This window comes from Bufo gargarizans, chromosome 3 (assembly GCF_014858855.1).
Source record: "Bufo gargarizans isolate SCDJY-AF-19 chromosome 3, ASM1485885v1, whole genome shotgun sequence".
NCBI classification, from domain to species: Eukaryota; Metazoa; Chordata; class Amphibia; order Anura; family Bufonidae; genus Bufo; species Bufo gargarizans.
The window spans coordinates 385,170,959-385,180,893 of record NC_058082.1 but is presented as its reverse complement, the minus strand read 5'-3'; the positions used below and the strand labels follow the sequence as shown (position 1 = coordinate 385,180,893).

The 9,935-nt window shown below is 42.7% G+C and overlaps 1 protein-coding gene across 1 annotated transcript in view; it reads left to right on the top strand.

The window, feature by feature from the left end:
- The first annotated feature begins 3,672 nt into the window (after positions 1-3,672).
- The window catches only part of LOC122933028 (kinesin-like protein KIF21B), a 330,187-nt gene continuing 323,924 nt past the window's right edge, over positions 3,673-9,935 (top strand). Inside the window, exon 1 of the mRNA XM_044287762.1 lies at positions 3,673-3,733. The gene's annotated coding sequence lies outside the window, so the exon portion shown is untranslated. The remainder of the gene's footprint in view (positions 3,734-9,935) is intronic.

Genomic DNA, 9,935 nt, shown 5'->3' with positions numbered 1-9,935 from the left:
AGCAAGGGTTAACAGCCAAACAAGACTGTATCTTTATTGCCCTGACTCTGCCGTTTACAGAAACACCCCATATGTGGCCGTAAACTACTGTACGGCCACACAGCGGGGCGTAGAGTGAAAGGTGCGCCATATGGTTTTTGGAAGCCAGATTTTGCTGGACAGTTTTTTTGACACCATGTCCCATTTGAAGCCCCCTGATGCACCCCTAGAGTAGAAACTCCATAAAAGTGACCCCATCTAAGAAACTACACCCCTCAAGTTATTCAAAACTGATGTTACAAACTTTGTTAACCCTTTAGGTGTTGCACAAGATTTAATGGAAAATAGAGATACAATTTCAAAATTTCACTTTTTTGGCAGATTTTCCATTTTAATATTTTTTTTCCAGTTACAAAGCAAGGGTTAACAGCCAAACAAAACTCATTATTTATGGCCCTGATTCTGTAGTTTACAGAAACACCTCATATGTGGTCGTAAACTGCTGTACGGGCACACGGCAGGGTGCAGAAGGAAAGGAATGCCACATGGTTTTTGGAAGGCAGATTTTGCTGGACTGGTTTTTTGACACCATGTCCCATTTGAAGCCCCCCTGATGCACCCCTAGAGTAGAAACTCCATAAAAGTGACCCCATCTAAGAAACTACACCCCTCAAGGTATTCAAAACTGATTTTACAAACTTTGTTAACCCTTTAGGTGTTGCACAAGATTTAATGGAAAATAGAGATACAATTTCAAAATTTCACTTTTTTGGCAGATTTTCCATTTTAATATTTTTTTTCCAGTTACAAAGCAAGGGTTAACAGCCAAACAAAACTCATTATTTATGGCCCTGATTCTGTAGTTTACAGAAACACCTCATATGTGGTTGTAGACCGCTGTACGGGCAAACGGCAGGGCGCAGAAGGAAAGGAATGCCACATGGTTTTTGGAAGGCAGATTTTGCTGGACTGGTTTTTTGACACCATGTCCCATTTGAAGCCCCCCTGATGCACCCCTAGAGTAGAAACTCCAAAAAAGTGACCCCATTTTAGAAAGTACGGGATAGGATGGCAGTATTGTTGGTACTAGTTCAGGGTAGATATGATTTTTGGTTGCTCTATATTACACTTTTTGTGCGGCAAGGTAACAAGAAATAGCTTTTTTGGCACGTTTTTTTTTTTGTTATTTACAACATTCATCTGACAGGTTAGATCATGTGGTAATTTTATAGAGCAGGTTGTCACGGACGCAGCGATACCTAATATGTATACAATTTTTTATTTTATTTATGTAAGTTTTATACAATAACTTCATTTTTAAAACCAAAAAATTGTTTAGTGTCTCCATAGTCTGAGAGCCATAGTTTTTTCAGTTTTTGGGCGATTATCTTGAGTAGGGTCTAATTTTTTGCGGGATGAGATGACTGTTTGATTGGCACTATTTTGGGGTGCATATGACTTTTTGATCGCTTGCTATTACACTTTTTGTGACGTAAGATTGCAAAAAATAGCTTTTTTTACACCGTTTTTTTTTTTTTTTTTTTTACGGTGGTCACCTGAGGTGTTAGGTCATGTGATATTTATATAGAGCCGGTCGATACGGACGCGGCAATACCTAATATGTATACTTTATTTTTATTTATGTAGGTTTTACACAATGATTTTATTTTTGAAACAAAAAAAATGATGTTTTAGTGTTTCCATAGTCTAAGAGCCATAGTTTTTTCAGTTTTTGGGCGATTATCTTGAGTAGGGTCTCATTTTTTGCGGGATGAGATGACGGTTTGATTGGTACTATTTTGGCGTACATGCGACTTTTTTGATCACTTTTATTACCTTTTTTGGGAAGTAAGGTGGGCAAAATTTAAATTTTCTCATAGTTTTTATTTTTTTATTTTTATGGCGTTCACTGTGCGGGGAAAGTAACATGGCCGTTTTATAGATCAGGTCGTTACGGACGCGGCGATACCTAATATGTGTAGTTTATTTTATTTTTTTAATTTTTATTCAGTGATAAATGTTTTTTTTTTTTCTCTTAACTTTTTTCACTTATTCTTTTTATTTTTTGACCCAGACCCACTTGGTTCTTGAAGATCCAGTGGGTCTGATGTCTGTATAATACAGTACAGAACCTATATAGGGTTCTGCACTGTATTTTACTTACACTGAACAGATCTATGCTTTCAGCACAGATCTGTTCAGCACCATGGACAGCAGGACGCCTGAGCAGGCGTCCTGTTGTCATGGGAACCTTCCCCGTCTGCTCAGTTATGATCAGAACTTCGCAGACGGGGAAGGGTGAGGACGGGGCTTCTGGGGGCTCTCTCCCTCTCCCATCGGGGGGCTGCAAAGGCACAGCAGCCCCCCGATCGGAGAGGGAGGGAGCTCCTTGCGCTGTTAACCTTTTCCATACAGCGGTCCATACGGACCGCTGTATGGAAAGGGTTAAACGGCTGACATCGCATCAACGATGTCAGCCGTTTATACCAGGGTGCCAGCAATGTGCTGGCACCCTGGTATACCCACTAGAAACCAACGATTATGCAATGGGAGGCGGGCGGGGGATCGCGATCCCGCCTGCCGCACCGCCCGCCTCCCGCAACGCCCCCACTGCCTGCGACACCCCCCCTGCACCACCCGCCGCCATCAAATCATACAGGGGTGCAGGGGGGGGTGCGCAATATTGATTTTAGGCACTCAGAAGTTTCTGATCCCCGCGGTCAGGGACCGCGGGGATCAGAAACTGCAAAAAGCGCAGCAAACCGCAGGTCTGAATTGACCTGCGGTTTGCTGCGATCGCCGACACGGGGGGGTCAAATGACCCCCCCCTATTTGACCCCCCCCTGCGTTGTTACGGGATGCCGGCTGAATGATTTCAGCCGGCGTCCCGTTCCGATTAACCCCTGTGGCGCCGGAATGCAGATTTTAAGTCAGGACGTACCGGTACGTCCTCAAGGACTCGGGAAATAGGGCGTACCGGTACGTCCTCGGTCCTTAAGGGGTTAAAAATTGGGTTTTTGAAAATTTCAGAAAAATTTCAAGATTTGCTTCTAAACTTCTAAGCCTTATAACATCCCTAAAAAATTAAATATCATTCCCAAAATGATCTAAACATAAAGTAGACATATGGGGAATGTAACGTAATAACTATTTTTGGAGGTATTACTATGTATTATAGAAGTAGAGAAATTGAAACTTGGAAATTTTGTATTTTTTTATAAATAAAAATTATTTCTTTTTTAACTTCATTTTACCAGTATCATGAAGTACAATATGTGACGAAAAAAACTATCTCAGAATGGCCTGGATAAGTCAAAGAGTTTTAAAGTTATCAGCACTTAAAGTGACACTGGTCAGATTTGCAAAAAATGGCCAAGTCCTTAAGGTGAAGTAGGGCTAAGTCCTTAAGGGGTTTAAAAGGGTTGCCTCACTGCTTCAAATGGCAATTTTCATATAAACAAAGTAAATACATAGCACTTACTAATGTATTGTGATTGACCATATTACCGCCTTGATTAATTTCACACATTCTTCCTGAAACAAGTTGCTTAGCATACAGTGAACCGTTTTTCTTCAGCCTGCAGCTTTAATAATACTTTATATTTTCTACCATTCAGGGGGGTGATTTCTACTGTAGGCAATCAAAAAGGTTCCAGGACAGCCCCACTCCAATGTGTAGCTATAGCGGAAGGGCATACAAAGCCTGTCCTCTGCGTAGATGCTACTGAAGAACTATTATTTACTGGATCAAAAGGTGAGCAAAATAATTATATAAGACTTTAAATATCACCAAATGGAATGGATTTTCAGCAATACTGTACATAGTTATTTTTAAGCATGATTGCTTAGTTCTTGGATCCAATGCAACCAACGTTTGACTCTAATCTCCATACAGCTTGTATGTTCTTTGTTAAATGTGTGGGTTTTTTCTAGGTTCTCCTGTTTCTGTCCACGCTTCAAAGTCTGAGCTACACTTCTAATCTGAGTAGTGACTCCCCTCTCCAGTTGAATGAACATAGCATGTTATAATCATTAACCCGGCTGTTCTGTTCGTATTGGCTATACAATTGTACTTTGTTTAGGTCAGTCTGTTAATTTTGGGAAAAAAATATAGTGCTATAAATATATAAAATTCTATTTCCTCATTTTCCTGGTTCTCTTCTGGCCCTTTGTTTACCTGCAAGAACAATCTCTGAGGTTTTCTTCATGAATATTTGTGCTCCTCCCCCTACTCTGCAAAGGTAGTGAATATACATGCTGTCCTTAGTGACATGTCTGACTGCTGGGATACTCAGCAGCATGTTGTATGTGTAGGTCTACAAGTCCCAGCTGTACAATGACACTGATGATACACACAGGATATTCCCCTGACCTGTTCTCTGTTCTTGTGCAATGCTCTGCAGAACTCCTCCAGTCTGCCAGTTCTGTGTCTGCAGGATGAGGAGGGAAGATCCTATACAGGCAAGCCTCCAGCCCTGAGAGTGTGCTGCTGAAGGGGTTAATTTTTCCTGGAGTATTCAGTGAAAGAGAGACATAGGGCAGGTGGCAGTGCAGAGGGGCGTGGTCAGCACAGTGACGTCTTGTGTACAGACACACATCTGCTCTCTCAGGCTTGTGCATGAAACATCATCAGAGCAGGGAGAGAAGCTGACATCACAGGTCATGTGACCCTCAGTGAAATCTGAGAAAGCAGTCACTGCAGATGGAGGAAGTAAAGCTCTTACATTTGCCTAGTTAGAAACATACAAAGAACAAAAAAAATATAACTGTGACAACCCCTTTAAGCCACATTCTTATCAGTAAGAAAATCCAGAGGCTGCTACTAGAGCTCTGTGTAAATAGCTTTGTTGTAAATTAGGATTTGTACACATCTTGTTTTTACTTAAAGGGAACCTATCACGTTGAACAAGGTGTTTGAGCTGCAGACATGTTATAGAGCAGGAGGAGCTGAGCAGATTGATATAGTTTTGAGGGAATATATTCAGTATAAGGGATCATGCACACAAACTTTTTTTTTCCTCATCCAATCTGCATTTTGTGTGGTTTGGATGTGGGCCCATTAACTTCATTGGGGCCGCAAAAGATGTGGACAGCACTCTGTGTGCTGTCTGCATCCATATGTCCATTCTGTTGCACCCACAAAAAAATTGAACATGTCTTATTCTTGTCTGCTTTACAGACAAGGATAAACCCGTTCCATAGAGGGCAGCACATTCCGTTCCACAAAATGTAGAATACTCGTGGCCGGTATCTGTGTTTTACGGATCTTCAATTTGCGGACAGCAAAACAGGCTATGGTTGTATGCATAAGCCCTAACTTATATTTGATTCAATTAAATTCCTGCTCATTCTAGGCTTTGAAGTCAAGGAGGTGGTCCTGTCAGTACCTGACAGCCTTCCCTCTGTTTATATAGAGGTAGCTGTTAATCACTGATAAGACCTCCTTGACTTTGAAGCCCAGAATGAGCATGTCCTGGATCTAAATGAGCAGCTTGCAACAATAAGACCCACTGATCCCATGGAATGGAGTTTATTGCTCACTGAGGACCATGTTTTTATTGAACACACCATGTAAACATTCACAGTGCAGGTGGAAAAAGTATGTGAACCCCTAGACTAATGACATCTCCAAGAGCTAATTGGAGTGAGGTGTCAGCCAACTGGAAGCCAGTCAATGAGATGAGATTGGAGGTGTTGGTTACAGCTGCCCTATAAAAAACATACACCAGTTCTGGGTTTTCTTTTTACAAGAAGCATTGCCTGATGTGAATGATGCCTTGCACAAAAGAGCTCTCAGAAGACCTACAATTAAGAATTGTTGACTTGCTTAATGCTGGAAAGGGTTATAAAAGTATCTCCAAAAGCCTTGCTGTTCATCAGTCCATGGTAAGACAAATTATCCATAAATGGAGAAAGTTCAGCACTGCTGCTACTCTCCCTAGGAGTGGCCGTCCTGTAAAGATGACTGCAAGAGCACAGCGCAGACTGCTCAATGAGGTGAAGAAGAATCCTAGAGTGTCAGCTAAAGACTTACAAAAGTTTCTGGCATATGCTAACATTCTGACCAAAAAAAAACATTGCTGCATGTTTACAGTTTGCACAAGAGCATCTGGATGTTCCACAGCAGTACTGTCAAAATATTTTGTGGACAGATGAAACCAAAGTTGAGATTGTTTGGAAGAAACACACAACACGAATGTGTGGAGAAAAAGGGGCACAGCACACCAAAATCAAAACCTCATCCAAACTGTGAAGTATTATGGTTTGGGGGCATTATGGTTTGTGGCTGCTTTGCTGCGTCTGGGCCTGGACGGATTACTATCATCGAAGGAAAAATGAATTCCCAAGTTTATCAAGACATTTTGCAGGAGAACTTAAGGCCATCTGTCCACCAGCTGAAGCTCAACAGAAGATGGGTGTTGCAACAGGACAACGACCCAAAGCATAGAAGTAAATCAACAACAGAATGGCTTAAACAGAAGAAAATATGCCTTCTGGAGTGGCCCAATCAGAGTCCTGACCTCAACCCAATTGAGATGCTGTGGCATGACCTCAAGAAAGCGATTCACACCAGACATCCCAAGAATATTGCTGAACTAAAACAGTTCTGTAAAGACGATTGGTCAAGAATTACTCCTGACCATTGTGCACGTCTGATCTGCAACTACAGAAAACGTTTGGTTGAAGTTATTGCTGCCAAAGGAGGTTCAACCAGTTATTAAATCCAAGGGTGCACATACTTTTTCCACCTGCACTGTGAATGTTTACATGGTGTGTTCAATAAAAAACATGGTAACATTTAGTTATTTGTGTGTTATTAGTTAAAGCACACTGTGATTGTCTATTGTTGTGACTTAAATGAAGATCAGATCACATTTTATGACCAATTTATGCAGAAATCCATATCATTCCAAAGGGTTCACATACTTTTTCTTGCAACTGTACTTCCAAATTATTGATGGGAGGTAGTGATATAAAATCCTATCCTGCTGATATATCTGTCCCTAAGTTGTCAGCTGGACAAGCCCTTAGAATTGGAGGAACTTGGGAAGGATTTTAGTTTGTTCCCCAATGAGAGGTCCCCGGGCTCGCATGGCCTTCCGTCAGAATTTTTAAAAAAAATACCAAGAGATCACCCTTCTTCATTTACTAGATACCTTTTAATGATACTTTGAGATTGGGGACATTGCCGGCATCTATGCGGGAAGCGGTGGTGTAAAAATACTAGCAAAGGTACTCGCCAATCGGCTTAGCAAGGTTATTACTTCCCTCCTACTTGAAGACCAATCCGGCTTTATGCCTGGCAAGAGTACCTCCATTAACCTTCGTAGACTCATTTTTTTATTATTTGCAAAGGCCTGTTGACACTGGGGGATGCCAGGCAATAATATCTTTGAATGCTTCCAAAGCTTTTGACAGCGTGGGGTAGGAATACTTGGGGGGCGGTTATGGAGACCGTGGGGTTTAGCCAGGGATTTATGTCCTGGGTTAAGCTACTATAAAGTTCACCAGTGGCAAGGATTAGGACGAATGGGGAACTTTCTGCACAATTTGCATTGCACAGGGGAACGAGACAGGGCTGTCCTTTATCCCCTCTATTTGCAATTTCCATTGAACCCCTGGCCTGCCTTGTATATTCTTCTCCTGCATGGGAAGGGTTCCCCCTGGGCTCGAGTGAGGAAAGAGTGTCCCTGTACGCCGATGACATGCTCCTATATGTGGGAAATTTGGAACACTCCATTCACCCCATTATGCATGATATTATTGAATTTGGGAAGCGGTCAGAGCTGACTATCAATTAGGACAAATCTGTAATCCTTCCACTTGATCCTCTTCTGTCTCAGATGGCTTTGACCCAACTCCAACCGCAGATAACCCGCAGCTTTAAATATCTGGGCGTTGTGATCACACCTATATTGATTACCTAATTGTTAAATTTATAGGAAAAGTCAATACCAGGTGTAAATTACCTCTCTCGGTGGTCGGCCGTTGTAACTTAATTAAAAAGATACTCATGCCTCTGCTTTATGTATTGCACAACTCCCCCTTATGGATTCCCCAGCAGATATTCTACAAGATTCAGGGTATTTTCTGCTCCTTGGTGTGAAAAAAAAAACAAACCAGAATCCGCCTGGAAACCCTGCAAAGGGGCAAGGAGGATGGAGGCCTTTCTCTTCCAAGCCCTTGGCTTTATTTCATTGCAGCACAATTACAACACCTTAAGGTGTGGGGACAGCATACAAAGCTAGTACCCTCGGACAGGATCGTCTCCTTTATTATGTAGCAAAAGGTACCCATCACTATGGCAAAGCTGGGGAGACCACACTTTTACTCTGGGAGCTACCCCACCATTTTTCTAATAACGAACGTTTGGTCTAGGTTTAAAGAAATGATTGGCCCCGAGGGAATACATGGCAATACTCCGTTATGGCAGAATCCACAATTATCAGAAATGTTTACACTAGAAGGCTTTTCCCCTTGGGAAGAAAGGGGCATTCTTTTTCTTCATCAGATACATACAGGAGAGGGTATGAAATCATTCACACAGCTCCAGGTGGAGTTTATTATTCCTAAAACTGTATTTTACCAATACCTTCAATCAGGGGCGTCGTTAGGTCAAAACATTTGGGGTTGTGAGTGTGTAAGTCACGAGCCTGCGCCTGAGTGCTCATTTAAAGTTAAGTTACTGCAGGATACGGATTACTGAGGGGATGATCTGTGGGGTTGCCCAGGCGGCTAGGCCCTTCACAGTAGTTATTAACCCCTTTCAGCAGTCCACCATTCACTGAAGGGGGGGCTGCTGAAAGGGGTAAATAACTACTATGAAGGCGGGATTGCTGAAAGGGGTTAAAGTACATAGGGGTTGGGGGGATGATCTGTGGGGTTGCCCAGACAGCTAGGCCCTTCACAGTAGTTATTAACCCCTTTCAGCAGTCCTCCATTTACTGAAGGGGGGCTGCTGAAAGGGTTTAATAACTACTGTGAAGGGGAAATGCTGAAAGGGGTTAATAACTACTTTGAAGGGGGGACTGCTGAAAGGGGTTAATAACTACTGTGAAGGCACGCCCAGGCGATGGGGGCATGGCTTCATGTGGTGGGGGCGTGGCTTCACAGGGGCATGATACAATGGGCTTGTGCCCCGGATGTTTTCAGACCCTAGCAACGCCCCTGCCTTCAATTGAGACACGCATATAATGCACAGTTTAAGGATGGTTTGCAGATCACAACATCCCCTCCTATACTGCAACAACTGCTGTGTGGTGAGTCTTATGTCCTTGATATATAGACATATATTTACTAAATGTAATTGATCGAGCCCATTGCCAGTGAAAGATAAGTGGGAACAGGACGTTGGTGGCATCTCCCAGGAACAATTGGACACTGTCCTTAACCCCTAGCCTCACGCTTAGTGAGCCTCAAAGATTATCCCAGATATACTTATTACACAGAGTGTATAAAACCCCTGCATTTCTATAAAACATAGGTCTACGGACTGACTCATACTGTCCCCGGTGTGAGGGGACAGACGCTTTCTTGCTACATATGTTCTGGGAGTGCCCTGAACTTGGGTCCTACTGGGGGGGGGGGGGGGGGAGTACTGGGGATCATTTCTAAAATAACCCAGATACAAATACCAAAGGACCCCAGGGTCTGTATATTAGGTCTCTTAAATTCACCGGGTATAGATGATAAACTATTCCTGTCTAGTCAAAGATTGTTTTTCTAGGCCAGAGTGTTGAAACATTGGACACAGAGAAACCCGCCTACTAGGCAAGAGTTTGTGCATCGTCTGAACAGTGTTCTAAGATTTGAAAGAGGGATCTACCTGAAAAGGTGGTGCCCTGCTAAATTCATGGCAATATGGCAAGGATGGTTTACGGTCCCTGGATTGGCGTCTGCGGAGCTGATGAGGGATTGTGTGCGGGACAGATGTCCATGTTGGGGCAAGTGACTTG